Source organism: Apus apus, chromosome 1 (assembly GCF_020740795.1).
Source record: "Apus apus isolate bApuApu2 chromosome 1, bApuApu2.pri.cur, whole genome shotgun sequence".
Classification (NCBI taxonomy): Eukaryota; Metazoa; Chordata; class Aves; order Apodiformes; family Apodidae; genus Apus; species Apus apus.
Window position 1 is genome coordinate 59,500,656 of NC_067282.1, and position 18,755 is coordinate 59,519,410.

Below are 18,755 nucleotides of genomic sequence, written 5' to 3' on the forward strand. Positions count from 1 at the left end.
GGGTTTTTTGAAACACAGCATTCTCTTAAAACTTACTATTGTGAAGTTTTGCTTCCTGGACAGCAAAACCATACCACTGAGGTGGTGCAGCTTTTCCTCAGTGTATTCCATCAGGCCTTTTGGAAGTAGGGGAGACAAGGTTTTGGATCCAGGCGAACACAAGACCTTTGAAGGAGCCAAATGTTTTCTAAAGATGTACTGAGAAGCCACGAGATGCACAGCATCACCTTGCTTGGATATTCCCAGCCAGCCAGACATGCTCACAGTGACAAGTAGGAGTCCTGTTTTGTTCCTGCATAGGCACACCAAGTGTGTGTGCATCCACGTTTCAGCCACCACACGTGCCTGGAACAGACTGTCACGTTATACCAAGCCACCTTTCCTTGGGGCAAGCGACCACTCTGAACCATATCTCCTGCTCCTGAGGTGGTTTAGAGTTGGTGTGTCCTTGCTCTTCTCTCATGCCCTTCTCTTTTTCTCTACTCAGCCTTCTCATTTTCCATTCTCCTTGTGCACTTCCCAATCTTTCCTTCTCCTTCCCTCCACTTGTTGTTGTGGCTAAGACCAGTGTTTCTGGTTTTTTCTGCCATTCTGCTGTCCTCCCACCATCCTACTCTGAGAACATGGGTAACTTCGAAAGACTGTACTCGTGAAACCCCAGTGAAACTTTGTGTAGGAGCTAGTGCAGATACCGTTTCAAATCAAGCCTGTTGCATGAAATGTCTGCACTGGCTCTTCGGATTGTGAATAGCCAGAAGAAGACAACGAAGGTGCAAAGAAGCATGGTAAGAAAGATAGGCTGGTAGAGCAATATTTATATTGCCCTTTAATCAATGTATTTCCTGCTGCTGAAGCCTTGCTGTGGCCTCCCATGTTTCAGTCTTTTTGCAAAATACAGCTGCTGATTTGCAAAGCAGCTTGGAGTTAATCCCTTGCTGTCTTTTTCCAAGACTTGTGTTATCTTTCCAACTCACCCAGTTACAGAGGGCTGCAACATTGTTCTGCTGCTTGACCCCAGGAGCTGACTGGACCGGCCGGTAACATTCAACGGGTCTAGTTTCAGTCGATGGCTGCAGTTACTTCAGTCAGACCAGGGGCACTAGGCTCCTTGTTGGTGAAAGTGATGCCATCTCATGGTGCACTGACACACTGGCAAGTGCTGCACACTGTGCTAACTTGGTTCTGGCTTTGGTATCTTGTCTAAAGTCCTGTCTTTGCAACATGGCTTTACAAATCCTCCTTTCTTAGTTATGAGTTTGTTTGATGGTTGTGAGAAAATGCCACCCTTTGAGCCAATTTTAATTATTTCTGTGTGATAGATCAGCTAATTTGCAAGTGTCCTTGTACTGCCTAGTAGGGTGACAGTGCTGTGATCCAGGGAGATCAGCTGCAGGTTTGAGAACAGTAGAATCATAGAATGGTTTGGGTTGGAAGGGCTGGGGACGACTCCCTCTAGACCAGATTTCTCCAAGCTGCATCTAACCTGGCCCTGAACACTTCCAGAAAGGGGTCATCCACAGCTTCCCTGGGCAACCTGTGCCCATGTCTCACCACCCTCATAGTAAATAATTTCTTTCTAATGTCTAGCCTAAATCTCCCTTCTTCCAGTTCAAAGCCATTACCCCTCATCCTATCACTACATTCCCTTGTAAAAAGTCCCTCCCCAGGTTTTCTGTAGCCCCTTCAGGAAGGTCGTTGTAAGGTCTCCCTGGAGCCTTCTCCAGACTGAACAGCACTGACTCTCTGAGGCTGTCTTCACAGGAGAGGTACTCCAGCCCTCTGACCGTCTTTGTGGCCCTTCTCTGGACACACCTGAATCTCTCGGTGACCCTCTGAGGATGCCAACAAAAGGCTTGAGTGAGAGGAAGGCTCTTCTAGGAACTGAGCTAAGGCTTCTGACTCATCTCCCATGTGCTAGTGAGTGGCTATCGGGTACGGTAGCATTCATACAGTACATGAAGATCAGCAGGTGTTAGTTGAGAAGGAAGTCACAGCAGCAAGAGTCACAAACTTCTTAAACTTCTCACTGAAAACATTCAGGCAGCGCTGACCACTGCTGACTTGTGGTAGGTGTCACAGGAATGTCCATGTTGTGCTGCTAAACCCTGGAGGTGAAAGTAAAGTCCTTCTGACTACTGAAAAGCTCTGTTTCAACACTTGAATCAAGGGAGCAGGCAGCACACCTTACACCTGAGTTGTCCTTGTCCTCAGATGGCAGATTTGTTCTGCAGTAGGGCAGCTGGCGCTGGAGAGCTGGTGCTGAAGGCACGAGTCAGGAGAGAAACAGCAGCACTGAGGGAGCCTTTTGGGTGCTATGTCAGCCCCGATTGCAAAGTGTTCCCAGTAGGACCGAGAGAGAACCACCATGAGTCTGAAACAGCAGAGCAAAACATCAGTTTCAACCCTTATATCACCTGAAAGCATCCCAATTAAGCAGAACTAGTGTCTCCATTAAGCAGCAGCAACCCTGGCCATGTGTATCATTAGGTTTAAATAGGTTTCTTACTAATTAAGCACAGTTGCTGATTAACTGTGTCCTAATTTCGTGGAGCATGCAGAATAAATACAATTGAATTGGACTGCTCTGCAGATCTCATTTTTTTGGTAGGGTATTTTTAGTTAATCTTTTAAATTGTAATAAAAATGAGAGAGGCAAAATATTTTGAAGTGCTTCACAGAACATAATGCCCCGAAAAAAGTTATCTGTAGTAGAAAAGCTTTGAAACAAATTTGGATAGCCTTGGAGTGCATTCTATTGCTTTAGTTAGACTTAACCTCCTCCTCACCACCTATTTGCTCTGTACATAAGAAAAAACAACTTTAGCCATAGCTAATAATTTTTCACTTCTGTGTATTCAAATTAATGTGAGCATTCAATGTAATGTCAAAAAATAAAGCTAGTAATGGTCCATGCAGCTTCTTACTTTCCCAGGTGTTACTGAAATCCCAAATGTAACAAGTAAATGACGCAGTAAGGAAAAGCACCAGAACTAATGAAATATGTATAGGAACTGCTGAGACATAGTATTAAGGTTTTCACCTAAGTTCAGGGTGTCTTGATTAACTTTCCCAGCAAGCATTTATTGTTGGCAGACAAAAGCTAAGGTAGCTCTGTCCCCTCTCACAGCTGGGAAGCTGTGGTAGTAGCTAGGACAGGAGTGTGCAGGGCTGGTGGCTCTCCCCAGTTGCAGGCTTCTGGTTGTCAGTGTGTGAAGCCTGATTCCTGAATTATACTGATCTTTAGTTCACTTTATAAACAGCTTTGCCAATGGTGGTTACCATCTCTCTCACCCAGCATGTGCCACTGGCTCCTCTGCAGGACCTCACCGCTACTACAGCTCCCCTGGAAGAAGACAAAAGGTGATCCATACCAAACTTCTAAAAACAGGTGCTGGCCTTTACATTTCTAGCTTTTACTTGAGAAGCGTAAATAAACCTTGTGTCTTAACATCCTTGAGAAGAAGTGCTGGGTCTGCTGTCCTCTCTAAAGCATCTTGGTAGTTCAGCTACCCATTTTTAAAGACTTTGTGCACTATACATCTAACATAAGGTCCTGAATTCTCAGACCCTGCCGTAACCAAGAGTGTGGAAGAAATCCTGGTCAGATGGATGGATGCTTTGTAGAAGCCAAAATTCCTTTCATTGTTGGGGTGAAAATCTGTCATCCAAATTGTAACTAACTACTGAAGCAGGGAGCAAAAAAAGGGTCTGAAATGGCAGGATTCCTTGCAGTAGGGTAATTTGAGTTTCTATACAATTGTGCTGGATGCACTGAGCACATGTGCATTGAGTCTATCCCCCAAAAAAGTTTCAAGGCAATTATTCGGATTGCTTATTAAATGTGCTTCTATGGACATTGACAGTAACACTAATTTTTAAGCTACTTTATGTTGTTGCTTTTATTTTCAATGGCTTCCTTTAAAAAGTCAGCCTTCCTATACAGCTGTCAGCTGAGACTGAGGGCTAGAAGAGACTCTGTGGGAGCCACAGAAGATGCAGGCAGTAGGTGGCCTCCTGCTTGTGGAACAACAGTTGTCCATGCAGGCACTGGCTGAACTGGCCCTGAACTTTGGCTTCTGCTTCATGCTTTGGGGAAAGGATCATGATGCAAAGAAAATCGCGTGATCTCTTGTGTTTGGCTTGCTGACAAGTCAGGTTAGGCCCCAAGAGACTATGCTGGTAACTCAGCATCATAAGACAAATTTATATTTATACTTAAACTTGGATCTCTTAAGTGAATATTTTAAAACTTGGGTAAGGCAGAGAAATTCACCTTTATATTCTCATTTTGTGAAATAATTAATGCAATTTAAATTACTGTTGTCCCCTCAGTGCTATACATCCCAAACTCTCTCATCATACAATACACTTCCCTAGTTTTTGTTGTTTTTTTTTTTTTTTCAAAAATAAATCAAACTTGCAAAAAAAGAAAAGTTTTACAGTGATAAGGATGAGAAGCCCAAATGACTTGTGCACAAATGACTTATCTGCATACAGAAAGGAATGTTTTGCTATGTTAATTAAAAGATATGTATCAGGGGACTTTTCTTCTGCCAGCCTCTGCTCTCCTTGAGATTTGCATCGTTTCATCTGAAATAAAATGTGCCTTTCTCATAATAGCTTCTTCAGTCTTATAACTTTGGGAACAGACAATTTATTGAGAGCTGTATCAGTAAAAGATGAATTGTTATATGCATGTTCCACACAGTGATTTTATTCAACAACTAAAAGATTAAGGGCAATTCATACAGGAAAGTCCCCTCAGTCTGAATGCTTCAGTTTGTAGGTGTCCCTGGAGGACACTGAAAGTAGAAGGAAATCAATGTCACATGTCTCAAACTTTAATCAAGCTAATCTATGGTCACAGTTACTTAAAAAATGTAGATCATGGTCATATCATGTTGACATCATGTCACATAGAAGAGAAATATGATTGTTTGGATGTCCTGATTTTGTATCAGTTTTTTTTTTATCCTCTGAGCCTATTCTACTTGGATTGGAGACAGCTTCAAGAACACAGAAGTAATAATTTTAAGTTCAAATTACTGATACTGTTCTCAGTCTTTGTTATTCACACTCACACATATATATATTATTACTTTTATTTTTTTTTTCTGGGAATATAGAAGGTGTCATGAGAGCTCCCTTACTCTGAGGCCTTAGAATCAACACAAAGTAACCTTTACAAAAGGGAGAGAAGTTCTTGTGAAGAGTGGAAGTAAGGCTACGATACCAAGGTAAACAGCTGGACTTTGATATCAGAAGTAATATTCCCAAGCCTGTAAAAGATTTAAAAGGATTCTATCTAAATACCTTATAAGGAAACAGAGCATCAAATTTCCTGAAAAGATAAACACAAAACGTGTGGCCCTCGCTCACTTCTCCTAAGTGACTCTCCAAGATTTTGCAAAGCCAGAACTGTGTCAGGCCATACAAGACACTATTGAAGAACTGCTAGAAGCGGGTTACCAAGGTATCATATCACCTATAGATGTTATTTTACAAAAGGCATCGCTGGCCAGGAGGTATCACCTGTTTCCACAGGGGTTTCAAGGGAAGCCAAAGAACCTTCTTTGTGCAAGACAAAGGCCAAGGGTTCTTTTGCCATATCTGGCAGTGCAGAAGTGGGAAAAATTATATTTGATCTCAACTCACTGTCAAACAATAGTTAAGCAAGTTTCTCAAAAAAACTACAAGTATTAACTTCCATGAGTAAACCATTACTATTTTCCACAGGTAGTGGAAGCCAATGTCAGATGCTGGTATTTCAGGAAATATTTCCAGCATTAAGATCTGTTGTCAGATGCCACTAGCATATAAAAGGTGAAAACAAAGGAACTTCTGGAGAACTAGTTTAAAAAATTTGGACCAAAGCTCAGGAAGAAGAGAAGTATATTTACTTGTGAAGCTGATGTAAATCTTACTTTAAATGTTTCATTTAACTATTGGAGGGTCCGTTGTTTCATCCTTTCTAACACAAGGCTCTTTTGGATCAATTTCTTGCTTGAAATAAAAGCTAGAGACACAGACTCAGGTATGCTGCCAGTGCAGGTTGCTCCATTGTATGCCGGACCTTGACTTAGTCTTGCTGGAGAGCAGAGATTCCCTGCAGTGAAAATACAGAGAAGGCTTCTCTGTTCGTATCAAGCAGCTGCTGGAGGCTGTTTTATCAGCATCTTGCACACATCTCACTGGTCAACAAAGGTTTTTTGTCTCTGAGGTCTCTGTGCCGTCATGGATGCCACTGAGGACATGTCCTCCTGGGATTTAGACTAGGAACTCTACACACACTCTTTTTTGCACTGTTTTTGGGGAGGGTTCAGAAAGGTATAATACAGAAGATTAGTGGATGTGTTTAATTCTCTGTTTAATTTTCTGAAAGAATCTTTGAAAGCTTATGTATCTCCTTTCCTATCAATTATTTCTAATGGACAGTCTGTGGTCATCTATGCACCCTGTGGATTGGAAAATTCTGGACATGTTTGCAGAACAAGGGCACAGTAGTAACTACAGAACCTCTTCTTTTTGTCCAGCACTCCTGGAACTTGTGAGGGCTATAGGGGACAGGGTTGGTTCTCTGCTGTAGGTGCTGAAAGGATTCCTCTAAGATTAGGATTCCCAGCAGCCAGCTGTCTGAAGGGAATTTGGCTTCACAGCAATATTAACATTTCTCATTCCACCTCCTAAGACAATTTTAGGTGAACTGGCATGACCAAGAAGATGACTACAGGACAGAAATGAAAGGACTGTGCATGAATTATGCTGAGTGCACAGATGACTGCTTATACGTAGCATGATTTGAGAAAGGTTGTCACAAATGAATGTTTTTTTGTAAAGCCAGAAGGACAAGCTGGGGAACTGTGGGCAAGTCAGGCTCACTTTGCTTCCTGGGAAAATCAGGGAGCAAGTCCCTTTGGAGCACGTTTCTGGGCACATGAAGAAGAAGGTGAATGAGAGACTTCAGCATGGCTTTACCAAGGGTAAATGATACCTGACCAGCCTGTTCACCTTTCTTTATAAAATTACCAGATTTGTGAATGAGGGAAAAGTGCTGGATCTCATTTGCTTCAGCTTTAATGAGTGGGATGCTGTTCATGTAAACGTTAGCAGGGTTTCATTATTGTCTCCCATAATATTAACGCATCTAAGCTGGGAGTTTGCAGTCTGGACAGGTGGACAACTAGATTGGTAAGTAACATTTTGGTTGGTTGGGCTGAGAGGGTCAGGGTGATGAGTCATATACTTTCTTCCTGGGAGCTGATAACCAGCGGACTACCACAGGTCTGTCCTATGACCTGTCCTGTTTAACATCATTATCAGTGAACTGGAGGAAGTGGTGAGGGTCTTTCTTGCCAAGATTGCCTGTGACACCAAACTGACATGATGGTACCAGTCATCATAGAATCATAGAATGGTTTGGGTTAGATCTGACTTAAAAGATCATCTAGATCCAAACCCCCAGCACGGGTAGGGCCACCTCCTACTTGATCAGGTTGCTCAGAACCCCATCCAACCTGCCCTTGAACATTTCCAGGGAGGGAGCTTGAGAGCTAGACAGGCTGGAGTGGGGACACCATCAGGAATCTTGTACAATTCAGCAAGGACAACTGAATTCATACAGCTCTCCAGAAGTCCCTCTAACTCTTGACAGGAAACACCCGCTCACTCTTATTTCTGATGTAAGAGTCCATTAAGGCATTGGAATGAGCTTTTCACTTCCTCAGTGGGGATCAGCACCATAAAGAAAAAGTAAATAAGCAGAGTAACCCTATTATCCCATCCCTAACCAATCCCAACACAGGTTTATAGCTCTGGAATCTTGCAGGGTGTTTTTTTTATTATTTTTCTTTAAAAGGCATTCCATGGTGACTTCTTTCCTGTCACATACAAACAGATTGAAATATTTTGCCAGCTTTTTTAAACTTTTCCTTAATTAGGGGCAGAAGAAGGGAATCCCTGGATTATATCATTTATCTGAAGATGCATGCTTTGGTTTTGCTGTGCTTCTGGTAAGTTCCCAGCTCTCCACATCTCATTTCTGATCCATTTTAGACCAACTCAAAACCTCACACCTATTTTTGGCTGCTTGTCTTTTATTAGTACTTTAGTGCCTGGCTATGAACAGAGCTGTTGGAAATACTTGCAGTGGTAGGAAAAAGTCTGATGCTGAAACATTCCACAATTCTGAGTTTCCTAAATAAACATCTGTAGCAACAGGATTTTCTGAGCTTAGCTGTGCATGTGACCAGAGCAATATGGAACTTATCTTCTTTGTGGTGGTGCTTTCATAGCCACAGTGTTCTTTTTATAAATCCTGTACCTCAGGAAATGGGATATTTGAAGAGAAGATGTCATATTCCCATCCCTGGAAGTGTTCAAGGCCAGGTTGGATGGGGCTCTGAGCAACCTGGTCTAGTGGGAAGTGTCCCTGCCCATGCAGGGGGGTTGGAACTGAATGCTCTTTAAGGTCCCTTCCAACCCAAACCGTTCTATGTTTCTTAGATGTTTATCAGAAAGGAAGATGAACTTTTTGATTATAAGGATGAGACGGCATAAAATTGTACACAGTCCTACATTGTGGGTCAGGAGCTGGTGCCTCTGCCATCTTATCCTCTGTGCAAGGCGTGAAGGCCCAAGCTGGTCTGGCTGTATTTGCTGCCACCGTGATGCCTGGAGGTGTGCAGCTGGACACAGCACCAGTACCACACCTGCCCAAAATACACTACTGATGTTACAGGCTCTGGGGAGAACAGATTTTCCTACGGAGCTGAACCGGGTCCAGGAGACATATATGGGATGTCATCTGCCTGAGTGATCTGCCAGGCTGCATGACCTGGGAACCTGACATGAAAGACTCAAGCGCTGGCCATGTCTGGCCACACTGTGTGTATATAGGGAAGGAAAGAGGCTCCCACACAGCAGGTTTGCTGACCCACACAGGCAGGTCTCACTGTTTTTGGGAAAGGGTCCTCTGTAGCAGGCTGCTGGTGGACATTAGGTCACTTTATTGCTCCAGGAACTTAGAGGGGAGGTGTAAGTGGCTGGCAAAGTTGAGGAGCAGGAGAAGGGCACTTTCATCATGTTGCAAAAATAGCAGCTGTGAGCCTTGTGGCAGGTTGGCGCGAGCCAAGGGTCGAGTCAGTGAGTCCCTGTCTCCTCATGTGCACTGGGAGGGCATGGGGCAGGCTGCTGCTGAGGGCCAGAGGGGGCCTGCCCAGCCCCAGAGGGTATGCAGACTGTCAGCAGGTGTTTTTCTGGATCCTGGTACCATGGCAGTGAAACCACACTTGATCCATTTGCTGCAGTTTATCTGCTTTTTGAAAATAGAGAGTCGTTTCTGCAACTTCTGCATGTATTTGGTCCAAAGGAAGACCAACAACTTCTCTTGTGTATGCTGGAGCCTACTGAAAGAAGCAAGAGTGAAGTTGAACATAAATGAGCCCAAGGAACAGGTACTGCTGTAGAACCAGGAACTGGGACTTAACTGTCACTTACATGCATAAGCACATTTCCCACTAACTTCATATCTGACATCTCTGACTATCTACATGCATGGTATCTTATCACTCAGTCCATGCCATCCCTCCCACCCTTCTGTGACCAACTCTGCTGTCAGATGAACCCCTACAGCTTCTACCAAAGCCTGTTGGAATTTCAAATGTGTTTTACACGATATTTTAAGTCAGTAACTCATTGCAGTAACTCATTGTTTTCACAAGATCCAGTATTTTTTGTTGTAATAATGAGTCTCAATTTTTCCTAAGGTTCCCATGATGCCTATGTTGCCAAACTTTTATGGGATTTGACACATTAAATTACTTCATATGATTCCCCACACTGACTGTATAACTGCAGATTTGCTAATCATACCATGGGGAATCAACAAGGAAAATAAATTGGTGTCTGTAAATTGGAATTGCTAGTTAAAATGCTCAAAATATGAATACAATAGGATGATAGCAATGTAACAATCTATTTACAAAAGGGCAGAATCAAAGACTGAAGCCAAGGCAGATAGATAGCTTGAGACATTCATATAAAAAAATTGTGTCTGCTTGTGTTTTGCTAGAGCAAAGAGCTGTTTATGTTCACCCACCTTACATCAGATTAACTTCCAGCATCACCTTCAAAGCTTCTCCATTTATCACTGTGTTGTCCTAGATTGTCCTAGACTTGTCACCCAAGTCCAAGTCTTCCAAACACTGCTGACCCCCTCAAGCCACTGTGCTCAAGCATCCCTACTCTTTTTCCCATTACACCATCCAAGGAAAGAGAGCCACCTCTCTGCTGCAGTTTTGCCCTGCAGTTTGCAGCCCAGGGCTAGACCTCTGCTAAATCCAAACTTGCCTGCAGTCCTTGCTGAGGCAAGTCCTTACTATGGAAGTCCCTGTTCACATGCAAAGTTAAGAGAGCGTCTGGAGACACCTGAAGGGAAAAGCTTTTGGCCGCCCCCAGTCCCTTCCCATGGGGCCACCTACAGTCTCCTTTGCAGGAGCCAGATGAGCAAGCGTAGGTGAGATGTGGTGACACTGAGTGTGTACATGGAGTAGAAGCCCCATTACACATTTCCTTGTGTCTGCTCCAGCAGAGCTTGCGATTGTTTTGCAGATGATGAGCAGGAGAGTGAAGGAGCAGCATAAGGTAGCGGCACTGGTAGCTGGGGTTTTCTTGCCTCCCTGTTGTGCAGGAATCGACACCTGCTAGGGTTGCATCTCACTCAGCCTTAGGAGAGCTACAAAGTAAAAGAGACAGGTAGCAGCTAGTGGCAGAGAAGAGAGGGGGAAAAAAGATCATAGAATCTTAAAATAGTTTGGGTTGGAAGAGACCTTAAGGATAATTTAGTTCCAACCCTTTGCATGGGCAGGGACACCTCCCACTAGTCCAGGTTGCTCAAAGCCCCATTCAACCTGGCCTTGAACACTTACAGGGAGGAGGCAGCCACAGCTTCCCTGGGCAACCTGTACCAGTGTCTCACCACCCTCACAGTAAAGAATTTCTTCCTAGCGTCTCACCTAAACCCACCCTCTTCCAATTTAAAGCTATTGTTCTCATCTTATCACTACATGTACTTGTAAGCAGTCACTACCCAGCTTTCTTGTGTGTCCCCTTCAGGTACTGAAAGGCTGCTCTAAGGTCTCCCTGGAGCCTTCTTCTCCAGGCTGAACAGCCCCAACACTCAGCCTTTTAACATCAGGGAGGTAAAAAAAAAAAAAAAAAAAAAAAATAGTTCTCAGTGAGTGGAAAGCTGTAGAAGGCTGCAGCAGGGCTGTCAGAGCAGCCTGGGCACCCGGGCAAACCCTGCTCATTTCAGCCTTTATCCAGAACTCCATGGTACACTTTGCCAAATGAGAGATGCTCTTTTGTATCAACTACAGAGCAGTATTTACATCCTTTAATTACAACAAAGAACCCTCTGAAAGGTGAAAGGCTTCAGCTGTACTACAGTGTGTGCAGCCCTGAGGATCATGCTTCCCATTTTTTCTTCTGGTTTGTCTCCATCCTCCTTTAGAAGGGCACCATAGAGCTCCAGAGAAGATGCTGCACCTTTCCAAGCCCTCAGTTGGCTCTTCCCCAGGCTCTCTAGCTCCCAAGGCTGCTCTCTGCTGCTGGTACCACCGCTCCCTGCAGTTCCGTTGCCTGAGTGTGCTGCACCTTCCATCCCCACTGGCTTCACATGGATGCAGCAGCTCTGGAGAGAGGCAACAACAGGAAAAAATTATTTCAACAACATGTTGGAGTGGATTCCCAGCCCATTTTCTGTGCTCACCGCTGGGCACTGGGCAGGCTAAGCACTACCTGCCCGTCTTCACCTGGGCTGTGGTACCTGAGGCACAAAATAAGGAGGTAAAGATCAGTAGCTGTGGTACCACTGGGATGCTGGTGTCACACAGGACCTCTGCAACAGTCTTAGACGTGCACATGCTGTCAGCCTGTTCAGCTGGGCACTGTGGCTGGTAAGCTCTTTTATTGCAAGCCTGCTTGCTGTGGCACAGGGGACACTTTGTCCCCTATGTGACATTTCCCTCTGTGCTACACCTGAAGCACCAGCAAGTTGTTGTTGAGTCAGAGCCCTTTGCAGAAACATTAGACATGGAAAAGTGGTGGCAACCTTAATTCTTGAAATAGGTCTCCTTTGGCTCCTCTTCTGTTCCTGTTCCCTTATGTAGAGGACATGACTCAGCTGGCTTTGGACCCATGCAATAGGTCATCTTGAAGTAAGCCATGATCCTTTACCAACCATGTCTTTAATTTTCAGGCTGGGGGTGCAGAGATGGGCTGGAAAGAAAGCTATCTAGCATGTCTTTTGCCTTATTTCCCCTCTTTACCACTCCCACTCCCTCTCTCTGCCCACGAGTCAGTGGCAATCTGTAAGACTGTGATCCCCTAGCTGGTGGGCTTGAGCTACTGATGTATCCCCACTAAGTGTTCATACTTTTTTTAGGTCTAAACTAGGTATTATGCAAGTTTTTTCCTTTCCCAGAAACAGGCAATTCAGCAAACAAGCAGTACTGGATGGAGCACTGTAATGAGATGCATACAGGCTGGGGTTTGTCTGCATATATTGATCAAAGATCCCTCTTTGAATATTGATGTTCTTGATCCAGCTCTGCTCAAACAGCTTCTCTCATGCCTCTACTTCTTTCTTCCTCTGCAGTGTGCTAGGAAAATGTAAAAAAATAGCAACAGTGTTAAGACAAATGAAATCCACTAGTTTTAGAGCAGTTGAAAAGTATCAATGCTTGTTTTTAAAGATCAACAACTTGTTGGACATCAGAATAAAATTTTTCTCTATGAGAACAGCTGGACATTGGAATAATCTCCCCAGGGAAGTGCTGGATTCTGCAACACTGGACACTCTTAAGACTCAACTTGACAAGGTGTGGGACCATCACATCTAAACTATGATCCTACCTAGAAAGGTTGGATCAGATGATCCTTGAGGTCCCTTCCTACCTGGCATTCTATGATTACCAGAGAATTTCTGGTTGGTCTGGAAAAATAAGTCTATCCTTTTCCATCTCTATGTAAAAGTAAAGGCTGAAGTACAGAGGTAGTGTCAATGTGTTCAAGGTGGCACAGGAAGTTGATGGGAGGCTGTGGATGGAGCAAGCTGGGAACTTGTAGCTTGTTCAGAGGAAGGAACAGAAGAAGGTGGCTTATGTTTTTGGCAGCCAACACATTTTTTTTAATGGGCCTATTTTTACGTTTTGGCTACAATAAATATATATTTTTTCAATTTTAAAACACAACAGCCGTGGGGAGCAATGCCCTCACCCTCAGCCCAGGGACTGTTTTCTCCATGCAGGCTGCCCCGTGCAGGCAGCCACCTCCTGCGGTGGTGGCCAGGGTCTCCTGTGACCAGCCACGCTGCAGCACGAGGCGCCTGGGGGAGACCACTGGCTGCTGGGCTCCCACCTTCAATTGCTCACGATCTTGCCTCAAGCTTGATTTGCTGATCCCTACCCTGATGCCTCCCTACCTTTGAAGTTATTATTGTTCCTCTGGAGCCCTTTACTTGCCTCGTTCATATTCCTGGGAAAGTTGCTGTATTAAAATGAATTCTGTAAATTCCACAGATCGTATACAGCTTCAGTGACATGGTCTGAAGTTTTTATTGGCAACAGTTATGTCTAACTACAGATCTTTTTTTGCACACAATTCTTTCCCACTCAGTTATGGAGAACCTATTGCTGAGGCAGTAAGTTTCTCATATACCTGTTTATGATTTTGTTCCTTCAGCCCACAGGAGAAGGGAAGTCACTGCCTGAGAAGGGTGTTCAGAGCTGGGTGCCCAGCTTGAAAGTGTGCTGCAATTTTTGGTACAGGGAGAGGGTGAAGCAGGAATTGCTGGATGAAATTGTCCAATTTGTCCTGTGCAGGATTCATGGCCTGAGGGATTTTTCCTGGCAATACTTTTTATCAGTGGCTTTGTTTTTTTTTTCAGTTCCCTGCTTTCGGCATTAGCAGCACAGGGGTTTGGTGTTTGACCATGACTGCAAATAGTGGCTAGTAGGTGTGGTCCTGCTGTTTGCTGCCACCAAAGAGGCATCACAAAGAGCCTGATCCACACTTCCATGGCTGGTTGTTTCCTGTCTGCCTGCATCAGGGGCCCTGCCAAGAGTAAGCAAGAAAAAGGTACAGTCAGTGCAAGGTACTACTTTTTAATCTGCTTCCCAGTTGTTATTTGACAAAGTGATGTAAAAAAGACATTTGTCTGAAGACCTCCATTCCCAAAAGCACTTACAAGCTTGAGGATAGTTTCACAGGATGGTCAGGCCAGAGCTATGCCTCTTAGAGCAGGGATCAGACCTGCCAGCAAGCAAGCAGCACAAGTCTCTGCTCTCATCTAAAGCTCCTTTGCTGGCTCAGATGCCTTGAAATTGCCAGGGTGGCTCTAGATACCAGGGGTTATGACTGATTGTGCCAAAGCTGCCAGTGCCTTTACTGTGCCCAGTCACCAGGTCCACCTTGCGTCTCCTCAGTCGACTCAATCTTACGGGTCTTTTTGAACCTGAATAATTCTATGATGCCTCTCACTGCTCAGGGCATCCTTCCAGCTTTCCAACCCTGGGCACTCAACATCTAGATCTGCTTTGGACACTTGGTGCAGGGGGGCTCTCCTGAGCTGAAGGGGAAGCAGACTTGCACACATGTGCTCATGTGTGTGCAGGCACCAGCCTCATGATGATGTAGCCCTGAGCCCGGATGGCAGGACCATCCTCTGACTGCCCAGGTCAAGGTACCTTGGTCAGACTTGCAGTTCCCACAGAGACTCCAGCCACCAGGCTCCCACCTCCCTTTCTTCACTGTCCTTCCCCCCACCCTTCCCTCTCACTGGGGGATGTTTGAGGCATTTCAGCATCACCTGAAGAAGCCCTGGTTTGTTGGAAGCTCAGTTGTACAGCCTTTCCTCTCAGCTGAAGAAGAGGCTGAGGGCAGAAGGGAAACAAAGTCCTCAAGGACAGTATTATCAGACACTTCTACTGGAAATGCAAAATATAGTACTGTGTAGCACTTATAATGTCCTAGGTACAACAAAACAAATTACCTACTCTGTTCATCTATTCTCTGATGAAAACCTGCTGGCTTGGACTGGCCTCTTTTTCTCATTGTCTGCAGCTCTCTGATTACATCCTATTTAATTTCCCTTTTCACTGAGAAACCACACATCCAAATGTGAGCATTGTTAGCGTGCTCTGCCTAATTAGTTATAATCATCTTTGTCGAAGGAGGCTGAATTCTGAGAAATCCAGTAAAAACTGATTTATTCTTTTTCCCTCCATTAGCCTTGTCTGTCAGGCTGGTTTTTGTTGTTACAGTGCCGATTACATCTGGTAAAATTCCCACAGCTCTAAGGCTGCTGGTGGGGACAGCTGGCACGGAAAGCACCCAGCAGCGTGTGCAGGAGGGTGGCGGCAGGGACTGGGAATGTCCTCCAGCTGGAGGCATCCAGCAGAGACCTTCAGACAAGGGCTTAGCTCATGGTTTACTTCTTCCAAGGGGGATGTTACGGGCATTTTATTTCCAACACCTGAAGTGTCACACTGCCCACCTGCTGGGAAGATAGGTCAGCAAAGATTTTAGGTACCCCTGGACAAAGCAGGAGAGCTGCCAGCAGTACCCCACCGTGGCAAAGCCTGCTTCCCTGGCCTGTGGGCACTGCCAGGGCTGGGTGTTTTCACAGCTGTTAACTTTCTTGTGGGGTTTATTTGCACTCATATTTTCCTTACTTGTCTTCTCAGTTGCTGCCCTCAATGAAAACAATTTTAGCAGAGGTTTACACCCTTGGCTTGATGGAGCTTTTTCCATACCTACACAACCAGTTCTCCCCATGAGGACTACCAGGCTCACACAAAGGTACTGACCCCACCACAGATTTGTCCCCTTGGGTCCCACAGTGTAACCAAGCTGATGGGTGGGCATCTTCCTGAAAGATGTTTTCTTGCAGAAACAGCACGTTATATGATATGTAACTGCACCTATGAGCCCTTGATGTATGATATACAACTGTGCCATGGGTCAAACCTGGCAGATGATCCAGCTGTGAGTGGGTGGATCTGGCACTGCTCTTCAGGCAAGCAAGCTGAAGCCAGTGCCCCACTGAATCACAGAATCAGAATGATTTGGGTTGGAAAGGACCTTAAAGGTCACCTAGATCCAACCCCCCTAACATGAGTAAGGACACCTTCCTCTAGACCAGGTTGCTCAAAACTCCATCCAACCTGGCCCCAAACAGTTCCAGGGTGGGGGCAGCCACAACTTGCCTGGGCAACCTGTTCCAGTGTCTCACTACCCTCATAGTGAAGAATTTCTTCCTAATGTATTTCCTAAATCTCCCCTCTTCCAGTTCAAAGCCATTACCCCTAATCCTGCTATTACAAGCTCTTGTAAAAAGCCCCTCCCCACCTTTCCTGTAGCCCCTTCAGATACTGGAAGGCCACTATGAGGTCTGTCCAGAGCTTTCTCTTCTCCAGGCTGGACAGCCCCAACTCTCTCAGCCTGTCTTCGTAGCAGAGGTGCTCCAGCCCTCTGATCATTTTCATGACCCTACTTCGGATTCTTTGAACGCCTGAGAAGCATCAGACTTACAAGGCAAGCCAGTAGCAGCTCCGTTGGCTGTGTGAAAGCAAGCATTGAGGCTGTGGGTTATGAGGGCTTTTCATAGGATTCAAGAAAGCTTTATAAATGAACCATAGAGAAAAATGGCTGTAATTTTTTCAGAGCTCACTGTGTATAAATATGACATTTACGCAGAGAAGTACTGTTTCCACAGTACACAGAGAACTGGAATGCTCTGTTAGATTGATCCCTTGTAGCTGAAAATTACCATTACATTTCAATTGCATACAGACATCTTAAATTATTAATGAGATTCCTACCTGAGGGTAAACATTGTAGATTCACATTCTGAGATTCTTAAGAACTCTTTGATTGCTCACAACTAGGGCTGTTAAATACAGTTATTTGCTTTATACATCTTAAATGGATCAATATCAACTGAAGAAATATGGGGAGAATAGAAAGAGTAAAGGAGCAGGAGTTAAGCTACTGCCAGTATCCCTTGGGTCTTAAAGGATTTCTAAATCTGACTGAAGTTTTGTCCCTTACCTGTAACTTTGTCACTGACCAGCCCCTGAATCCTGGATGAAAATCATGCAGTTGCACTCAGCACATATGCTTAAAGCAAAAAACAAGCTGTCACCTTTAATTGAACCTTTTCCGGCTGATTAAGTTGTCTGGGAAAAGGAACTGTAAAGCCATTCTCCTTTTTCTGATGGGAAGCAGGTTGTCAAAGGCTACATTCCTCTTTCCTCCTGAAATAGAAGACTTTTTGGACTAGAGTTTCCACCACAGAGTAGCAGGTGTTACACATGAGAAACCTAACTTCTTATGGAGCCATTTGGGAACCATCCCCAGACCTAGGAGCACCATTGCCCTCGCAGTCATGGATATCCCAAGGGCTGTTTTCCAGAGTACCGAAAGTCTGCAGCCTACAAGATGGGAAGGAGAGGACCACGCAGCTACACAAGGCCCTCGCGGCAGGGATTCTGTCCTGGGCAGTCCCATGAGCTCCTGGTCACCCAGACGACTCATCTTTATGCTTCCTTCTCCGTGTGGGGAGCTAAATTCCACTCCATTCAAATAGCTTCTTTTTGACAGACGTAGCACTAGAGACGTCACATCTGCTTCTTTGTCTTCATGCTTCAGCTTGATCAGGCCGTGTCTAGTGCTGTTGTTCTTTCTACTCTTTTCCTCTCACCATCTTCTTAAAGCCAGCGGCCACACAGGGAAAGCTTGTCTGAGGTGGAAGAAGCTGCTTTGCCTTCTCCTTTCCAGGTTCCTATTTGTGCTGTTCCTCCTCCTGCAGCTGTCTTGGGGTAAGGTTTCACAAGACGGTGTGAGCCAACGTAACAGCTCGCTGCTGCCAAATGGGATGGTTCCCACCCCAAGCCCTGGCTAAACTTCCTGCCAGGAATCCTACCTCTGCTAGGTATGCCATGCATCGAACTCCTCTCTGAGCAAAAGCAGTGGGCACATTTTGGCATTTCAGTAGGTCAATGGGCACAGGAGAGGGTCTGGAAAGGTACTAGCCATGCAAGGAAGGCGGTGGGATGATGTGGCCAGCTTCAGCCCCAGACCACAGCTCAGCTTTCTGCCTCGTGCAAGTGCTTCTCATGTGCCACCTCTCCCCACACAGAAGGGAAGAGCCCTCAGGGTGGCAGGCATTTGAACATACCGCATGCTGTGCATGGAGCCAGGTGCCTGTGCTCACAGGAGAAATTCAAGGGAAAGTTTTGAGACCTCTATTTTGGCAAGGCACTGGTATTTGCTATTACATACCCAGCCCTGCAAAAATAAAAGCTTTTATCCAAACAAAAAAGACACATCAGAAGGGTTGTGCAGAATTGAAAAGTACTTATGGCCAGGCCTTGAAGTATGGTTCATCTTAATTCTTATAAGTAAAACTACTTTCTGTTCAGGGATCCCATTGAAAAGAGGGACCAACCCACTATTTTATTTTTAATCCAGGCTAAACCCAGGCAGCCACTGGCATATTCTTCTCGCACGAAGAGTCATTCTCAATGAACCAAGTCATAGTGTTGCTATCTATTCCATTCAATCCTGACATTCCTCTGTGCAGTCCTGATGCCCTCTGACTTTCCAAAAACGTCAGAAAACTTCGGTGCTGGAGGATGGTGATGTAGTGTGCCCTATAGGAAAAAGAGAAAGATTACCCTTCTAACATTGAGGAG

At 45.0% G+C, this 18,755-nt stretch overlaps 1 long non-coding RNA gene across 2 annotated transcripts; it reads right to left on the reverse strand.

The window, feature by feature from the left end:
* Positions 1-11,346: 11,346 nt before the first annotated feature.
* Positions 11,347-17,829, reverse strand: LOC127381029 (uncharacterized). Of its 2 annotated transcripts, none has more exons than XR_007888635.1 (3): positions 17,110-17,829; positions 12,540-12,659; positions 11,347-11,689 (listed from the first exon to the last, which is right to left on the reverse strand). It is a non-coding gene; the product is annotated as an uncharacterized LOC127381029 (long non-coding RNA). The 2 variants fall into 2 exon arrangements; XR_007888638.1 differs by having other exon boundaries at positions 11,825-12,659.
* Between the last annotated feature and the right edge of the window lie 926 nt (positions 17,830-18,755).